This window comes from Canis lupus, chromosome 12 (assembly GCF_048164855.1).
Source record: "Canis lupus baileyi chromosome 12, mCanLup2.hap1, whole genome shotgun sequence".
Classification (NCBI taxonomy): Eukaryota; Metazoa; Chordata; class Mammalia; order Carnivora; family Canidae; genus Canis; species Canis lupus.
In genome coordinates this window covers 22,030,610-22,051,255 of record NC_132849.1, presented here as the reverse complement: position 1 = coordinate 22,051,255, position 20,646 = coordinate 22,030,610, and the positions used below count along the sequence as shown (strand labels likewise).

The 20,646-nt window shown below is 35.0% G+C and overlaps 1 long non-coding RNA gene across 10 annotated transcripts in view; it reads left to right on the top strand.

Moving 5' to 3' along the window:
• The window catches only part of LOC140601279 (uncharacterized), a 62,857-nt gene that overhangs the window by 22,242 nt on the left and 19,969 nt on the right, over positions 1-20,646 (top strand). For 7 of the 10 annotated variants that reach the window (XR_012004309.1, XR_012004308.1, XR_012004311.1 and 4 more), the window contains one exon: positions 18,568-18,616. The exons of 1 other annotated variant lie outside the window; for it this stretch is intronic. This is a non-coding gene — a long non-coding RNA (uncharacterized lncRNA). Of the gene's footprint in view, positions 1-1,114; positions 1,162-18,567; positions 18,617-20,646 lie in introns of all 10 variants that reach the window. 2 more of the 10 variants (XR_012004315.1, XR_012004317.1) reach the window with 1 other exon arrangement.

Below are 20,646 nucleotides of genomic sequence, written 5' to 3'. Positions count from 1 at the left end.
TGGACAACTTTTATTGAATACTTATTTACTCCCCAGAGTGAGGTTAAGGCTGATGGAACTCACACAAAAAAAAGTTCTCCCTTCAAGGATTTCACAATATTCTTGGATATATAAGGTATAGATAGATATGAAAAAGGCATAAAATATTTACTGTAAGAGTAAGAACCCGCTTCAGAGAAATTATGCAATTATAAACTTTTAGTTCTATCTAAAATTCTCTCTCAAAAATAGTTTAGACTAGAATATCTCTAAGGGCACTCAAATTACCAATACATGATTGTATCAACAGCAGTGAGATCAGGGCTCCTCAGACATGGCAGGCAGTATGGAATACAGTAGAAAAAAAACTAGCTTCTGTCCCAAGCTCTAAGTTCGTATACCTCTTTTTCTCTTTCTCTACCTTCCACCCTTGAATCTATCAGCCTGTAGATTTCTCCTTATCTCTAGAGATGTGGCATCTTACAAAACGTTCCTTTTTCCTGATGCCCCAAATTCTACCTGAACAACAAGGATAATGGTCCCTGTATTTTGGATGCAGAGAATTATTAGCAAGGGAGGAATATCTTTTTCAGTGTTTACTGAATGGTCTCAATTTAGAAAAATGTGTTCCATCATCCATGCCACCCCCATTATCCTTCAATTCATGTAAGGACAGCACTCAGAAATCAAATATTTTGTTGAGCATGTGTTCAGATTTCTAGAGAAAGGTTATTCCCTTTATCATATCCCCTTTTGCAGGGCTTTTCTTTCCCCCAGTAACAGGGAAGCATCACTCTCAGTGTATGGTAATAAACCAAGGATTTGTACTTCTGGGTCTTCAGAATGCCTGACATTCCTGAGGTAGAGAGAGATGGAGGAGTTCAGAGACAGAACACACACAATTACTCTTTGATTTGGCTTATATATGGATTTTCCTTAGAACCAGTTGGACAGCATTAGAAGTAACTGAACTTGAGCCATCTTACTTTAGTTTACCAAGAAAGCTACTCATTGAATGAAGGAAACAAGCAAAAGGTTGAGATGTGTATTTTGTTTACTTCTCCAGATATCTTTTTAATTTTTCTCTGCTCTAAGAGATGACATAGTGAATCTCACAGGCTCTCTTGTCTTCTAGGGTCCAAGTGAGTTATCACATGAGAAGCACCTACAGGCTATAAGAAGGTAGGGAAAGAGAAAATAAGGAGACTTTATTCCCTAGAACCATGCTTCCCATATCTGGTTTGACAGTGACTGTCTTCCTTTATCTCAACCATAATTCCTGTTAAGGGATCTCTTCCCCGAGACTAGAGCCCAGCCTCTGCCAGACAAAGAAACCTGGAATTCTAGGGTCCTTAAAATAACTCACAAGCATTTTGCCAAACATACAATATATTCAGCTACTTCTTTTTACAAAGGAAGAAATGTGCCCATTCACTTATTCTATTTCACTCTCCCCTTTCCTTGCCTAGTAACAGAAAGGATGTATGGTAGAAAGATAAATAGATCAGGATAGTGAAGAAATGATCCTACCCTACTTCAACCCCACCTCAAGACTCCAAGCTGCTAAAGCCATGGAAGAGTCTAGCCTAAAATATAGGTAGAGGTTAAAATATGGGTAAAGTTAAATGAAACTTTAAAATGAACAGGACTGGATTTGAAACTGAAATAAGATGGTTTGAATTAAGTGAAGTGACTGTCATTATGGAATCTAGTCACAAATTATAAAGAGATCAGTAGAAAGGGGTTTATATAGAATTGCTAAACAGTTATTGGGAAAATTCAAATGGTTTCTCACTTAAACCTGTGAAGAGTTGTGAGACTTCAATAAATCAGTTGTACCAAATGGTATGCTGTGGTCAGCCTGCTTTAGACTTAATGATGCAATAACAAATATGTAGCCATTACATCTAATCAGCTCAATCTATGGGACATAATTATTAAGGAGTATATCGTGATTTCCTGCTCTCCATTTGAATACAGTCAGCAGCACTAGATTTTCATCATTCCCTGGATAAAAACTTGATTAAAATGCTGTGAAATAATAGAAAAAATATATTATTCTTTGTCCCTGGTTTCTGGCACAGAACTCCTAAAACCCAGGTTATTGCCAAGGAAATTACCCCATAGGGAGCTTGCTTCTCCCTCTGCCTATGTCTTTGCCTTTCTCTGTGTTTCTCTCATGAATAAATAAATAAAATATCTAAAAAAAATTTAAAAAGCCCACTAGAAGTGTTTATTATTCTAACATTTGGTTTTTGACCCTAATTCCTGACATGGGGACTCTTGAATCTCTTGGGACTTCCTGGGTGATAGGAATGTCTTTTGTTCTAATGAGGTGACTCTTGGTCTACTGCATGAGTGCTGGTCACCAGAAAGACCAAATCATGATTAGTAGCTTGGAACTTTTCGTATCCAACTACCCTGTACCCTCCTACCCAGAGGGAAGAGGGGCTAGAAATGGACCTAATGATTGACCATCTCTATGTGATAAAACTCTAAGAAGTATGGAGTTCAAAAAGCTTCTGGGTTGGTGACCACATGGAGGTGTTAAGAAAGTGGTACACTTGAAGAAGACATGAAGGCTCCATGCCCTTCCCACATAACGTGTCCCAAACATCTCTTTCATCCGGATGTACATCTGTATCCTTTATTATATCTTTTTACAATAACCAGTAAAGAGTAGGTAAACTGTTTCCTTAAATTCTGTGAGCTGCTCTACCAAATTAATTAAACCTAGGAGGGTATCATGAGAAATTCTCAATTTGTAGCCAATTGTTCCAAAGCACAGGCTACAACCTGAACTTGCATTTGGCATCTGAAGTAGGGGAGTGTTATGGGAATGAGCCCTAAACCTGTGGAATCTGATGCTATCTCCCACAGACAGTGTCAGAATTGGATTAAATTGTAGGAAACTATGGATTGCTTAATGGGGAAAAACCTTCACACACCTGGTATCAGAAATGTTGTGGGTGTGGTAGTCATGTGAGAATATAAGAGACAGACAGGAAAAAGAATAAATTTTCCCTACTTGGGAACAATGCCTTCTCTACTTATTCTTAAGCAATAAAAGTTCTATGGTCACTTTAAGTACAAATCACAGTTTCAACTCATTAAATAAAATGTCTTCTCAGAATAATCCAAAATCTTACCTTGATTTAAAGTTGAAACTTCTATCGCCCCAATTAAGTCTGATGCTAAAGGAAAGCTTCAGTTCAGTGAAGGGTCAGGTGATGAGCACCTTTCTCACTTAGTACTTCTATTCTTCCTTCCACGTCTTGCTAACTATGGCTGTGACCTCTTCAAGGGAGCAGGAATATTCTTAAGAAAGCTTTTAATAAATTGATTTTAGTAATGTAGGTTTGGAGCTCTCTTTGGATTTTGTAGACATTTAAACCAGCTCTTCCCTACTCATTCATCCCCAGCTGGTGCTTTTCACGTTCTTCAGGAAAATATCACTGCAGTTTCCTTGAAATAGTCAAATGCATGTCTACACGTCATAGTTGTTAAAGCTGTCTCCCTAAGTTTTATGTGAAGGCGGCAGGATAAGTCCTCTCCAGATTTTCAACTTTCAATCACTTGATACTCTCAGGATGGATAAGGAGGCTAGAGGGATAAGTTCTTAAATTTTCTTTGGATTATCATTTAAATTACCTTTGAATTAGCAGAAACATATTTTTTATATCTAACTGTAGTGTGGCACCTTAAGGATTGCCTTATATTGTAGGTAGACCCTTTTGTTACAAACTGAATATTTTTGTCACTCCAAAATTGTACGTTGAAGCCCAATTCTCAAAGTGATAGTGTTTGGATATGGGGCCTTTTAGAAGTTCTAGGTTTAGATGAGGTCCTGAAGGTAAAACCCACATGATGGGATTTGTGTCCTTATAAGAAGAGAAAGAGACCAAAGTATCCTGTCCTTCTCCCTGCCTCTTATACCTCCTCCCATGTAAGGATACTGTGAGAAGGTGACCAACTGCAAATCTAGAGGAGGGTCCTCATTAAGACCTGAACCTGCCAGCAACTTGATTTTGGACTTCCAAGCCTCCACATTGTAAGAAATAAATGTCTGTTTTTTAAGTCATCTAGTTTATGGTTTTGTTTTAGCAGCTTGAGAAGACTAAGACACCCTGAGGGCTGATATGTCTCCAAACCTCCATTTGAACCAATTGTGTCAAATAGTGATTGGTTTCTTTGATTTTCCGTACAAGTGAGTTTCTTTTCTATGTGGGCTATATAGAACACAAAATTTAAATGTCTCTCTGTGGGGAGTGTCAGAAAATGCATTTTTCCCTTCTCCAAGGTGTTAGAGAGTGTGCCCAACATTTTTCATATTTGGGCTACAGATTAAGTGTAAAGTTTGAAAGAAGGCACTCAATTTTTTATTTTTTATAGCCTTGGTTCCCATTACAGTATCTGATTTCTGGTATAAATTTAATATAGACTTTGCAAGTGGAAAGAAATTTGAATGGAACTCATTCATGTTAAGAGTGTCCCCAGTTGGGGCTCCTGCGTGGCTTAGTCAGTCAAGTGTTTGCCTTTGACTCAGGTCATGATCCTGGGTCCTAGCATCCAGCTCCAGATCTGGCTGTCTGCTCAGCAGGGAGTCTGCTTCTTCCTCTCCCTGCTTATGCTTTCTCTGTCAAATAAATAAAGTGTTTTTTAAAAAAAGAGTGTCCTCAGTTTTAAAGGCCATCTGGTTTTATAGTAATTACAGAGTAAATTACTTAATTTTAGGCTAATTGCATGCAAGAATAGAAAGTCAACTCACAAAGTTTTCATCTTCTTTTGTGATCATGTTTTTTTGGAGTATGGATATAACTATTGTCTTACTTCCTCTGCTCCTACTCTCTTATCTACAGCAGAGATGAAAGTTGAAGAAAACAGAATTCTTTAGGTGCTAAGGCATAAGATAGCAGGGTTGTAGCCAACTGGCCATGGCTGTTTTATGTTTACTGAGGAGTTAAACATAAGGGTGCTGTGAAGATAAAACTGGTCATAGGAAAGGAAAAATAGCTGATGATGATAGTCACAGTTTAGGCATAAATCAGTTCACTTAAAGGGGAGTGGAAGCAGCCTATCAACACAAATTACTGAAGAAAATGTAAAGTTATATGTTTTTCTCAATTAGTTGCAATTTGATATTTTAGAAAGATCTTTAAAAATACTGGCCCTGGTAGCTAAAGGTTATACTTACTAACATCCCACTTTCAACACGTTTTTTAAGATTTAAGGTGGCAAAGGACCAGAGTAGCCCAAGAAAGCAATGCATTCTTGGCATGTATTAGGGCAAATATATAAGGTGGAGCAAACCATTTCCTCACTCATCTTTACTTTCCTTATGCAAAATGGAGAAGATTATGTTTAACGACCTAGAACCTCCTTTCAGTTCCCAAATGTATTTATTTCTTCCCTTTCCTGATATGCAAGAGTACTTTCATCCATTTTAGAATCTTCTTATTGTACAGAAAACAAACTCCCCTAACCTGATAAATGATTTTGTTTTCAAAATTAGAGTCCATAGGGATCCCTGGGTGGCGCAGCGGTTTGGTGCCTGCCTTTGGCCCAGGGCGGGATCCTGGAGACCCGGGATCGAGTCCCATGTCGGGCTCCCGGTACATGGAGCCTGCTTCTCCCTCTGACTGTGTCTCTGCCTCATTCTCTCTCTCTCTCTCTCTGTGACTATCACAAATGAATAAAAATTAAACAAAAAATTAAAAAAAAATTAGAGTCCATAGAATATAATATTTAACACAAAGTGGAGAAATCACTTTGGGGGCACTTGGGTGTCTCACTTGGTTAAGCGACTCTTGATTTTGCCTCAGGTCATAATCTCAGAGTTTTAAGATCCAGACCCAATTGGGCTCCATGCTCAGTAGGGAGTGTGCTTGGGATTCTCTTCCTCTCCCTCTGCCCCTCCCCCTGCTCTCACACACGCTTTCTTTCTCTTTCTCTAAAATAAATAAATTGTAAAAAAAAAAAAGAAAATCACTTATACTATAATTCCTCAGATTATGGCATAAAAGTGGCATTTTTTATTTTTGGTGAGGAATTCTGTCCTTGTATTTCTCAAACCACACAATATGTACAATCACCAACATCAGATAAATAATCTCCTTTTGCAAACTGTGCTAAAAGTCAAAGTGGGGGCGGATCAGTCAATTGAGCCTCCAACTCTTGGTTTCAGCTCAGGTCATGATCTTGGGGTTGTGAGATTGAGCCCTGGGCTTTGTGCTTTCAATGGAGCCTGCTTGAGATTCTCTCTTCTCCCTCTACCCTTCCCCACACTCTCTAAATAAATAAATAAACAAATAAATAAATAAATAAATAAACAAATAAATAAACAAACAAATAAATAAATAAATAATTTTTTTTAGATCAAACTGTATCCAAATATAGTTTAGTTCCTTTGAAAGTTAGATTAGTTTTTCTCTTGTAGAACTCTCCAGAAATCTAGTTACTGAGAACACTGAAGTTTAAGTCGTCATATATAAATACCTATAACATCAGAGGTAAATAAAAATATTTTTAACAATGAGGATTGAGGGATCCCTGGGTGGCGCAGCGGTTTGGCGCCTGCCTTTGGCCCAGGGCGTGATCCTGGAGACCCGGGATCGAATCCCACATCGGGCTCCCGGTGCATGGAGCCTGCTTCTCCCTCTGCCTGTGTCTCTGCCTCTCTCTCTCTCTCTCTCTCTCTGTATCTGTCATAAATAAATAAAATATTAAAAAAAAAAACAATGAGGATTGAGGAAAATATATACCAATAAAGAATAGAGACATCTCTACATTTTCAGACATGTAACGGATTTGAGTAATTTAGTTTTGTACAACCTATTGGGATTATAGATTTACTATCTGTTTTGTTTTATAATATTTCAAGTCTAACCTAAGTAACAATTATATAGAATAAAGGAACCTGGTATAAGAATAATTAGAGATTTTGAAGAGGGCAAACTGTTCAAAGAGTGTGTGATCTATTGAAAAATGGGAGAAAAAGATAGATGGCAAAATGTAAAAAAAAAAAAAAAAAAGAAAAAAAAAAGAAAAAAAAAAAAAAGAAGAACAGAAAATCAACCAGAATGGGACTTTTTTCTGGAGAGAGGTTAATATTGTCTAGACATTTTAGAGTGTTTGTGTGGATGAATTTTGAGTCTGACTCCCAGCTGCAACCGTAGCACCTTTATCAACACCAAACCATACCAATCTAAGATCAACATATTCAAGTTTTCCAAGTTTTAAATCTCTGAACTTTCATAGCTCTGTGACATTTACTCCTACTACAGTGATATCCCACCAGTTCTCTAAGTGTCCTGGAAGAAGGGTGTGATCTTGCTGAAGAGTCTACTCTGCAGTGTTGACCTAGACCACTTTGTGGGAGACAATGTGCATTTATGTCTATACGACCATCATGGAGACCCACCTAGGAGTTTAATATACATACTGTGGCCTTTCTTCCCTACCTCAAATTAGTGTGTTAGAAGAAGCTTATATGAGGTAGATATATTTTATATTGGACATTTTCTTCTGTAGTTAATAAATCTGTGGTAAATAAGCAATTTAAAAAAAAAAAACACCTCTGGTTATTAACCATGCAGTTACCTCAAAATGAGTGAGCGAATGTGACATAGTTTATTTTAGGGTTTAAACCACTGTAGTTTTGACACATATACTATTATCTAAAAAGTACTGAATCATGAGCCCCACTGGACATGTGCACCAACTCAAAATAAATCTGAGGCAAGAACAAGAAGGATATACAAACTGAACTACCTCTGTGTGTTTGTGGTTGGGAGAGGGAGAGGTGAGAAGAGAAATTTAGAGATTGTCACTCTAAGAGAAGATAGAATGTTAGCCTGTTCTGTTAGCTGAACGCCCCATCCATTGCCTTTTGTCAAAGATACTTGTCCCTTCACTCAAATATGCTAACATTAATATATTTTGATGATCCTGAAGACTCACCTATATGCAAATGCAGTTAAATAATTAATGCTTATAAATTTTAACTTACTTATGAAGATTATGATCAGTGAGATATGCTGTAAGAGGAAAAGTTAGAGGTAACTTTTAGGGGGAAAAGGCTAAAATAAAAAAGTTTTAATTCTTTATAGCATAAATTATATGTTATATTTAACCCAAAACAAGGGTTACAGAGGCCTGCACTCAACCAGAATCATTAGTGATTGTCTTAGTCAGTTTGAGGCACTACAACAAAGTACCACATAGACTTAGTGGCTTGTAAACAACAGAAATTTATTTCTTATAGTCCTTTGTGAAGTATTTGTACGACATCCTAAAGTCCTTTACAAACCAGATACCACATAATGAGAATCATGATTTACTTGAGTTGTGCCACTTTGAAATATTTAATTAAAAATTCACTAGAGTCAGTTATAATATTGAATGCATATACACATTTCATAGACTAGCCCAGCAGTTATGACAGACTACCAGGATTTGGATCACATATTCACTGCTTATTAGACTGTCAACTTTGGTACTCCCTTAAGCACACTAAGCCCGATTCCTCATTTATCAATGGGATTTTGATATATACTTTGTGGGACATCATAAGTGCTTAGAAAATATTAAGTATCTTTTTTTATATGCTGTACTCAAATCTTGGCACACAAAAAGTTAACAAAGTATATTATTGTATAGTATCCACATAAAAAAATGAAAGAATATTAGTTTTGTATGTGTTTGACATGCAGTAGGACCACCGTTTGAGTTGATTTTTTAGACCAGTCCTGCCCAATTGAAATATAATGTGAGCCAGTAGTTTTAAATTTTCTAGTAGTCACATTTTCAAAAAGCATTTAAACCCGTAATCACTATAAAAATTTTAAGAGATATTTTACATGATTTGAATACTAGGTCTGAATTCTAGTGAGTATTTGACTCATACAGCTTGTCTCAAATTGGACTAGCCACATGTCAAGCACCTAATAACCACATGTTGTTAGTGACTACTCTTTTGGAGAATGCAATGCTAGAACATATCACAATTACCTGGGACCTGTGATAAAACTCCCCACTTACGCTCATCGAAGAATTGTCATTAATTTCTGCTGTGCCTGTCCTTGACCTCAGGCTCCCTCTCAACTCAACACTGAGGCAACTACTACCTATTATTGAGAGTTGGCATATGCTTTGAAACTTACTTGTAAACTTAAGTCTATGTAAATGTCTATATAAGTTTCTAACTTGATGCTGAAAATTTTTCTTTGGTGATAAAATTTTCTTCTAACTATGGCAATAGTGAATCAATCCATGAACTGACTTTCAGATATCATTAATCTTGGCAAAAAGAATAGTAAGGCTAAATAGTTGGTTTATAGAAAAGCTGTCTTTAAGAAGTAATTTCCTGCAATTAATTGTGTGTTAAAAGGGTGTATACTTGTAAACATTTATGAAAAGATATTGTTGTCAAAGGAGATGGGCAAAATGAGTGAGGGGGAATGGGTGGTACATGCTTTCAGTTTTGGAATAAGTAAGTCATAGGAAAGTGCAACATAGGAAATATAGTCAATGGTATCGCAATAGTGTTGTATGGGGACAGATGGTAGCTACACTTGTGGTGAACATAGCATAATGGATAAACTTGTCAAGGCACTATATTGTACACCTGATAGTAATCCACCATTGTATGTCAACTATACCTCAATTTTTAAAAAAAGATATTGTACTTAAGTCTAAATTGAAGATGAATGTTATCTTAACAAATATATTACAATCCCTAGGTCAACAAGAACTTAAATTAGTAATTTGATAAAAGGGCAATTCTTTTTTCCTAGTCTTTTCCCTATATCTTCTACTTTCTATTTTTATTTCTATCCTCCTTTCTTTCACCTTTTTTCTCTTTTCTTTTTCTTTTCACACCTTCCCTGTCCCTCTCTCTCACCATTTTTCTCAATAAGTCTTTCCAGGACACTCATACACAAAAAAAGCTGAAGAACAATTTCTCCATCATACACCTGCTTCCTGAGCATCATAAATTTATATCAATAAGCAGAACCTGACCACTTTTGAAGATGCCTTTACATGACCTCTTCTTCATGACTGTCAGAGAAGGCAGCTTCTACAATGAAATGGAGAATCCCATCTCAGGACTGTGTTGATTTTTTTCCTTAAATTGGTAAATTTGGAAATGCCATGAAGAGAACATTCACTTGCTGAGCTGAGCAAATCTACTTTTCTTACACTTGTTTTGACACTGACCCTTCTACAGTATAAAAAATACATATTTTTACACTTCTCTCCACTCTAACAGTTTCTTTTAGGCTTTTTAACTGCGTAAGGCACTGTCCTTGAGGAAGAAATCTTACTGAAACCACTGAGCAAATCATTAGCTCAGAAATTTGTAGATGGGTGTGCTCCAGGGCATCAACAGATGGTTTAATTGGGTACAAAATTCCAGAAGGCTATGTGCAGATTGACAACATTTTTATACAAAAAACAGAGTTACTCTAGCCTTATTGAAAGAAAAGTGCTACCTGAATAAAATATGTGATTTCAGGGAAAGTGGCCAGACCTTCCTCTCCTTGACTTGCTCTCTGACGCCTCAACTTATAACACTACAGATTCACTTCTGTGATTTAAGTTTCATCCCTTGTTGAAATGCAACTTCCCCTGGAGGTTTTAACAAGATAAGTATGAATAACTATTTAAGTCCTTTCCAATCAGCCAAAGTTGTAGCCAGTCCTCCATTGACCCCAAACTCTAATAGATCTTTTACTATAAGCACACTGATAAAGATGGGTATAGGAAAATAACTAGGAGTAAACATGTATTCTAAAATGAAATACTAACTTTTTCTCAACCACTAGGTCTTGACAACTTTCTGTGTTGCTTAGACATGTCTGGTAATATAGTTTGGGTCTTCTGACTCAGAATTTTCTCATTTAGGACTATAAACAGGAGGTGAAATGATGGGAGATCACATTTGCAGACAGGATAGTGCTCTCACCCCATGCTTAAGCAAGTTTACAGTTAGGAATACTTACCTGCAAATTGACGAATACACGTCCTATAGAGAAGTTTTGATCTTTTAAAAATGATTCATATATTTTGCCAAAGCTCAGATTATACAGAGAATATCAGAGTTGTTTCCAATTCTGACACTTTCAGTTCGAGGTCTCAGGGCCAAACCATTACTGACATGTTATTTATCTCTTATAATTTATTATTCTTAAGTACCTTCTAATGGGTTTCATTGATTTGTTCATTGTGCTTATCACAAGGAAGGTTGGCCATTTGTCTAAGTGTGTTGACATTTACATTGATTTTGAATAGCCTTCAATGTCTCTCTTCACTTGGGCAGGGTTGATGAGCCCATTCTCAGATGAATGAGTAATTAAGAGAGGATCTTTTCTATTTGTATCTAGTGGTTTTAACATACATATATGCACATGCACACACATACATGGTATACAGATAGGTGGCTGCAGTTGGGGAAGAGGACATCATAGGAAGTATACTAAGGTAAGTCATAATAATAATTAGTTACACTTCCATAGTGCTTACTAGACTCTATCATTATTTTAACTATTATAAATATAAACTCATTTATTACTTAAAACAACACTAAGAAGTAAAAGCTATTATTTTTTCCCATTTTATATATGAGGAAATTGAAACATAGACAAGTTAAATAACTTTCTCAAGTTGTACAGTATTTCTGCCTTTTTTGTTACGACAAAAACGTAAACTGAAGGGTTTAAGAAACACAAAATCAGTAAATAATTGAAGACCAAAAAATGCTTCCCCTATCCCATCAAGTTAATTTTTTGGAGAAAGAGTGTGAAGGAAACCTACTACAACTTGATTTTACTTTATAACATTCACTCAGATAAATGAAAGGAGTCTATGGAGCTCTTGATTGGCTGGAACAGGTGGAGTTGGAATCAAGAAAGAGAGAAGTTATGTATTGAACTAAATAGATGGTATGTGTACCTACCTAAGAGATTGACAAAGCGATTTAGCTATCATTAATGGCAGTTAGGCTATGACTACTGAAAAATGGAAAACAAGAGCAGTGCTAAGCTGAAGTATAGTATACAAGCAAAAAAAAATTGTGTCAGAAGATTGAGGTATCTCTGAGGAAGCCCATCAAGAACAAAGGATGCATAAATAATCAGGACACAGTTCTTGCTCTACTGATCCCTGCACAAATTCCAAAACATATATCTTGAAAATCAACCATGTGTTCATGGAATAAATGTGTAATAATCACCTCAAGTCACAAATATCAGCATATGTGCTCAGGTTTTGTCTAGTCTTACGTTCTTCTCCAACCACTAAAATCTATTGATAATATTTGTCTTTTCAGACTCCTACTCACAAATTTTTACATTATTGATTCATACATTAAACTACATGAATATGGTAGGTGCTGAAAAGTGTGAGCTACCATTTCTGAATCTGTTAAAACCTTGTAACGTGCCTTCATGTAGATTATGTCATCTTTACCATCACAACAATTAAAGGAACTATTATCCTGATTTTGTAGATAGAGGTACATTCAGAACAGAACTGAATCTCATGCTCACTCTGTGCCAGTAACTAAGCAAGGCTTTTATAACTCCTATCCTTCACAGCAAATCTGTTAAGAGAGGTGTTATCTCCTTGGACACTGAAGCCCAGTGTTTCAGTAATTGCCTAATACACAATAGCTGATCACACAATGGCTGGTGAAACCAGAAAGGATTATAAAACAGGTTGATTTCAGCTTGCGCTCTTAATTACCTTACTCTTAGAAAACTTATACTCCAAGATCAAAAATAATGTTAGGCTTTTGCCTAATTTATGAGTGCTCCTGGGAATCAGACACATCAAAAGCATTAATAGCATAAATTTCACAGATGTTCCAAATCACTGAGGCAGCCATCAGCCAAAATTAACCTTTCCAATCACTGAATGTGGTTCAGCTGTTTTTCCATTTTTATACTGGTCCTTGAGTTTGCCACGTGACAGGTGAAAATCCACTTGAGATATATATATAGTCTATTGATGTGTTGGGTAAGTTTGTGTCAACCCAATTACAATTACCAGCTGCATTGTTTCTTTTCTCACTTGTGCTTTCTGGTCGTATTTAAAATACATTGCAAAGTCTAAAATCATGAAGATTACCTCTGTGGTAAATCTCGGTTGTTTGTGGTATGTAATTCTTTTAATATGCTGCTGGGTTTGGTATGCTAGCATTTTGTTGAGTATTGCTGAATCTGTATTCATAAAGGTTCTGTATTCTATAATTTTCTTTTATTATGATATCTCTGCCTTTGATATCAGGGTAATTCTGGCCTTATAGAAAAAAAGGTAGGAAGTGTTTCTCCCTCTTCTATTTTTTGAAAGGATTTGATAAGAATTTTTAATTCTTTAAATGTTTAAATGGTTCTGGAATTTTACCCTTCAGAAAGTTTTTATGATGGAATCAATCTCCTTGTTATAGATTTGTTGAAATCTTCTATTTCTTCTTTAGCCAGTTTTGATAATTTCCGTTTTTCTAGGAATTTGTCCACTTTACTTACAATATCTGTGGCCAAAAAGGAAAATAACAAACATCCCTTCAGAAAGTTCTTACCAGTATATATGTTTCTTCAGCAGCATAAATATGCCTACAAGCTCATTTTTATATCAGTAATAATTTGCATTTGTGGAGCACTTTGTAAATTATCATCATGTATTGATTCTCTTATATATGGTAAGAGTTAGGCATAAAAATCATCCTAATTTCACAGTGAAGAAACTGAAAATCATAGATATTGTATGATTTGTATAAGTAATTATAAGTTAGTAATTTAGTAGTCAGAACCTTCCAAAGTTTAGTTTAAATTTTTCTGACATATTTTTATTTCTTATGACACACAAATTCTGGATGCCTCAAGCATGGGAGGATGCAAATGGAGAGCTAAGAAAGGATTACACATTTAGCAACCTCAGTGTCATGGAACTAGAAGATATGAAAGTTATGGTCATGTTTTAGAGAAGGTAGTCACTGATTACAAAGTACTGAGTTTTCCAAATATTCACTTTAAAAAATAATTAAATAGCTATGAAGCTTTCCCTGTAGTTACATAACACTCATGAATTCAAAATATTTTTTTTAACTAGTAAGAAAGAGAAGTAACTACTTTTATGACTCACAGAACTTTTTATTTATGTTCTACATGGATTTACTACAACTCTTATTATTTAACTACAATGTAAATGTGGTTAAGATGAATAATGGCCCCACAAAATGTCCAACTTCTAATCCCTGGAAACCTATGAATATGCTACTAGACATGATAAAGGGAACTTAGAAGATAGAATTAAGTTAATAATATTAAGATGAAGAGTTTACCCTGGATTATCTGAGTATGCTCAATTTAATCATAAGGGTCGTTATCAAAGGGAAGGATGGTCTCATTCAGAGCATGAGAGATTATATAAAAAAGAAAGCATAGGTCAGAGTGAGAGAAAATGCTGTACTGTCGTCTTTGAAGATGGAAGAAAGGGCCTTAAACCAAGGAATGCAGGCAGCTTCCACAACCGGGGAATGGTAAGGAATGGATTCTTCACTAAACCCTTTATTTTACTCCAGGGAAACGGAGTTTGGCTTTGACATCTAGAACTATAAGTTAATAAACTGATACTATTTTAGGCCAATAAGATTTTGATGATTTTTATATCAGGAGTAGAAAACTAAAACATGCTTTAATACAAATAAGCATCACATTTTTCCAAATTCCATAAGTTTATTGAACAAGATTTACTTAGATAACTCATTTTTGTACAAAAGTAATTTTAGACAATATGGAAAAAATTTAGATATTATTCAAATAATTACAGATCAGTAAGATATCTAGGGAAGATCTCAATGCAGCATATAAAAGATCTATATAGGAGATAATAAAATTGAATCTGACCTAAACAAATGACATACCTAAACAAAACATATAAAGCCTAAATGGATCCAAAACCTGAATGAGAAAAGGAACACTATAAAGTGGAAAAAATGATGTTATCTTTTAAATACAAACTTTTTTTTAGATAAAATTTACTTTCCATTGGTGAGTAAAATACTCTTTACATTGGTGAGTTTTAGCAAATGTATAAATCTGAGTGACTGACAACATTACCAAGGTTGTGTTGAATATTTCCATCACCTCCAAAATATCTCCTTGTGCCCCTTCTGGTCAATATTCTACTCATGGCCCAAGTCAGTGTTTGATATGTTTTCTTCCCCTGTGTATTAGGTTTCTCATTTCTAGAGTTTTATATAAGTGAAAATATATATTGTCTACTCTACCTTTGTTTCCTTGGAATAATAGTTTTGAGATTCATCCATGTACTTTCAAGTATCAGGGTATCTTTCATTTTTATTGCTGAGTACTATTCTATTGTACAGTTATACTAAAATGTGTTTATATATTCACCTACGTTTTTATATAATTTATATAATTTAAAATAAATTTCTATGGAATTAAATTCCAAATCTTTGTGTAACACATTGTTCTTTTATTTATCTTGTTTAAATATAAGAATGGAATTGCTGGATCATATAAGTAATAATGTTTTGTTTTGCTTTTTAACTGAAGTATAATTGACGTACAATATCCTATTAGTTTCAGGTGCACATCAGAGTGGTTAGATATTTTTATACATTACAAAATGACCTCATGTTAAGTCTATTTTCCTTCTGTTACCATACAGTTGTTACAATATTATTGACTGTTCTGTATGCTATACATTACATTCCTGTGGTTTATTTACTCTGTAACTGAATTTTGTACCTCTTAATCCCCTTCATTTATTTTGCTCAGAAGTCAATAGGTTTTATTTTCCTGTATCTATGAGTATGTTTGTTTCTGTTTTTTGTGTGTTTTGTTTGTTCCTTTGTTTTGCTTTAGATTCCACATATAAATGAAATCATACAGTATTTGTCTATCTTTTCCTGACTTATTTCACTTAATGATATCTTCTGGCATCATCCATGTTGTCACAAATGCCAAGATTTTGTTCTTTTTATGGTTGAGTAATATTCCATTTTATATATATACACATCTTTATACATTCATCTACCAATGGACACTTAAATTCCTTCCATATCTTGGTTTTGTAAATAATGCTGTATCAAACATAGGGTATATTTATCTCTTAACTCTTCAAATTGATGTTTTTGTTCTTTCCACCCAGAAGTGGAATTGTTGAATCATTTGGTAGTTCTATTTTTATTTTTTTCAGGAAACTCTATACTATTTTCTATAGTGATTGTACCAATTTACATTCCGGCCAACAGTATATGAAAGTTCTTTTTTCTCTATATCCTCACCAAAACAAATGTGAGGAGATATTTACAAATCATACATTTGGTTAGAGGTTAAAATCCAAAATATATAAAGTACTTACACAGCTTATATAAAAAAGAAAAAAAAAAAAACAAGAAATCTAATTAACAAACAAGCAAAGGACCTCAATAAACCCTTTTTCCAAAGAAGGCATACAAATAGCCAATAGACATATGAAAAGATGCTCAATATCACTCATCATTAAGGAAATGCAAATCAAAACTGCAGTGAGATACTATCTCATACAGGTCATGTTTCATTTTAAAATAGACCATAAAATAATTTTCCAAAATGACTGTACCTTCCATAACAATACTTGGAAATGTATCTTTCATTTTATCCATTCTGGTGAATTGTAATAGAAATACATTATGGGCTAATATCTAATCTTGGAGTAACCTGCATTTGGTCATAGTGTATTATTTTTCTTATGTTGCTGGATTATATTTCCTAACTTTAAAAAATTATTTTAAAATATATGTTCAGGGATCCCTGGGTGGCGCAGCGGTTTGGCACCTGCCTTTGGCCCAGGGCGCGATCCTGGAGACCCGGGATCGAATCCCACATCGGGCTCCCAGTGCATGGAGCCTGCTTCTCCCTCTGCCTATGTCTCTGCCTCTCTTTCTCTCTCTCTCTCTTTCTCTCTCTCTCTCTCTCTCTGTGACTATCATAAATAAATAAAAAATTTAAAAAAATAAAATATATGTTCATGAGGGATAGTGTCATAAAGTTTTGTTGGTTTGTTATCTTTGTTGTCATGTGTCTGCCTGATTTTATTTTTCTTTAATTTTGGTTTCAGAGAAATGCTGGTCTCATAAAATGAGTGGAATTTTCCTTTGTCCTCCATTTTAGTATAAAATTATTTTTAAATTAAAATTTTTAAAATCTTTTGTTTACTCATGAGAGATACAGAGAGAGAGAGAAGAGGGGGGCAGAGACACAGGCAGAGGGAGAAGCAGGCTCCATGCAGGGAGCCCGATGTGGGACTCCATCTCGGGACTCCATCCCGGGACTCCATCCCGGGACTCCATCTCAGGACTCCAGGATCACGCCCTGAGCTGAAGGCAGGTGCCAAACTGTTGAGCCACCCAGGGATCCCCATTTCAAATTAATTTTTTAAACACTGGTAGAAATCACAACTGAAATTGCCTCATTCTGAATTTTTCTTTGGGCGCTTTAAAAAAAAACACAACATCAAATACAATTGCTTCAATGCATATAAGGCTATTCAGGTGATCGATTCTTGAAAAAGCTTTGAAGTTAGATTTTTTTACAGAAATTCTCCATTTGATATATGTTTGTAAATTTTTCAACATAAAGTTATTAATATGTCTTTATTATCATTGTATTTGTAAGACTGATATTGATGCCTCTCCTCTTTCTTTCCTGGTGTTGGTAATTTGTGTCTTCTCATTTTTTTCTTGGTCAGTTTGGGTAGGGTTCATAAATTGCACTAGTATTTTTGAAGAAATGACTTAGAAGCCATTGATTCTCTTTATTATTTCTCCTATTTTTGTTTTTATTTTGATAATCCCCTTAAATATAGTTCCTTTGGTCTTAATTTCACTTCATTTTTCCAATTTCTAGAAATATAGATCACCGTATTCTTTACATTTTTCCTAATACAAGCTTTAAAGCTATAAATTTCTCTCTAACCACTTTAAATTATTACATAAAATATTATATTTTTATTAGCTTTAGTTACATATACTTTAACATTTATTTCTAATGTTTGAAGCATAAAATTCCTTAATGAATTTCCTACCTGATCTTGATTTTTGAAATGGGGATGTTCTATAAATATCAATTAGGTTGAGTTGGTGGATATTCTTTTAAGTCTACTTTTCCTAATTAATTCTCATTGCAATTAAAGTTAAGAAAATTTTAAATAATTGTAAACATAAATTAACCATATCTTAAGTTACCTTATTAATTTAAATTTGTTTAATTTTAATACCAATTACTTAGAAGTAAATATTGAAATCCCTAAATATAATTGGTAATTTGCTTCTTTCCAATTTTTGTTTGGTTAGCACATACTCCACATGTTTGGAAATGGTCTATAATTGAGTGCATATACATTTGGGCTATATATTTTTCATAAATTGATTGTTCTATGATTTAACATTTTTTTCTCCCTGGTAATATTTATTCTCCTGAAGTCTCATTTATAGCATTAAAATATTGACTTGAGCTTTCTTATGCTAGGCATTTTATAGTATAAAACTTTTTGTAATCTTTTACTCTAAATGTATGGTAGGCTGAATAATGGTCCTGAGAAGATGTCCATGGCCTATTATCTGGAACTGGTGAGTATGATACTTTACATTGTAATGGTGCAAATTTGATTAATGAAGAATCCTGAATTTCAGAGATTATTCCTGGATTATTCAGGTCAAGCCAATGTAATCATAAGACTTTTTATAAGAGAGATACAGAACATCCATTTCAAAAAAAGAGTTGAAGATGAAACCAGATATTGGAGTAAAGTACTTTGTATGAAGAATGAGCAATGAACAAGAAATGCAAGTAGACTCTGGAAGCTGGAAAAAAGAAAGGGTATAAAAACATTTTTTTAAGTAAAAAACTCAAAATAACATTTGTAAAGCAAAATAGATGGAAGACTTTGATGGTATTACTATTAAGTATTTTTATTCAATAGTGTCATGTTAAAATTAAGTACTTTCTTTCAGTTAAATTAACATATTAAAAACAATTTTAGAGAATATATTTACATTTCTAAATCTGACAAGAAAATATCTAGCATCTGAAAATATAAAGATCAACAAATTAAAAATTAAAAAAGGCAAGACTATCAGTGAAAATCGACAGAAGTTGAAAACTTCAGAGAAAAAACAAAACGTTAAAGACAGTGATTCTTTTTTTTTTAATTTTTTTTTTATTTTTTTTTATTTATTTGTGATAGTCACACAGAGAGAGAGAGAGAATGAGGCAGAGACACAGGCAGAGGGAGAAGCAGGCTCCATGCACCGGGAGCCCGACGTGGGATTTGATTCCGGGTCTCCAGGATCGCGCCCCGGGCCAAAGGCAGGCGCCAAACCGCTGCGCCACCCAGGGATCCCGACAGTGATTCTTAATTTTATATATCAACTTCATTGGCCTTGGTGTTCCTAGATTAGATTTTTTTCTGAGTGTATCTGTGAGGATATTTCTCAGTGAGATTAGCATTTGAATTGATGGACTCAGGAAAGAAGACAGCCTTTCACAATGTGTATCCTACAATCCATTGAGGGAGGGCCTGAATAGTATAAAGGGTGGAGGAGGGAGGAATTCATGACTTTTTGCTTCCTGCCTTCCTGCTTGCATTGGGACATCTCATCTTTGTTGGCCTTTAGATTAGGATTTACATAATTGGCTCCCCCCTTGGTTCTCAGGACTTCAAACTTGGAAGGAATTATACCACTGGCTTTCCTGGGTGTCCACCTTGCAGAGGGCTTATAGATTATGTGGGACTTAGCAGTCTTCATAATCATGTGAGCCAATTTTTCATAATAAATATATATCCAACAAATTACTGATACTCCTTTTCTGGAGAACCCTGACTAATACAAACAGCATATGAAGAGGAGAACATAATTAATTAGCAGGGGGTGTTAAACCTAAAATAGCAAAAAGGATTTTTTTAAATTTTATTTATATTCATGAGAGATACAGAGAGAGAGAGAGAGAGAGAGAGGCAGAGACACAGGCAGAGGGAGAAGCAGGCTCCATGCAGGGAGCCAGGTGTGGGACTCAATCCTGGGTCTACAGGATCACACCCTAGGCTGAAGGCAGCGCTAAACTACTGAGCCACCCAGGCTGCCCAAAATAGCAAGCTTGTAAAATTTAGAAACTTGGTACAGTCAACAGATGATGCGGACAATAGGGAAACTTCTGCAGCTTAGGTTTATATATTGATGTTACCATTCTGGAGAGTAATCTGATACTAGTCAAATTAAGTATTCTACATCTGCATATGTATTCCAAAGAATTTCTCACAAGGGTCAATAAGCACGTATGTACAACAATATATATACAGTTTGGTTCTTCTGTGAGGACAGGGATTTTATATTATTTTATTTTTTTATTATTTTTTTATAATAAATTTATTTTTTATTGGTGTTCAATTTACCAACATACAGAATAACACCCGGTGCTCATCCTGTCAAGTGCCCCCCTCAGTGCCGGTCACCCATTCACCCCCACGCCCGGCCCTCCTCCCCTTCCACCACACCTAGTTCATTTCCCAGAGTTAGGAGTCTTTATGTTCTGTCTCCCTTTCTGATACTTCCCACACATTTCTTCTCCCTCCCTTATATTCCCTTTCACTATTAATTAT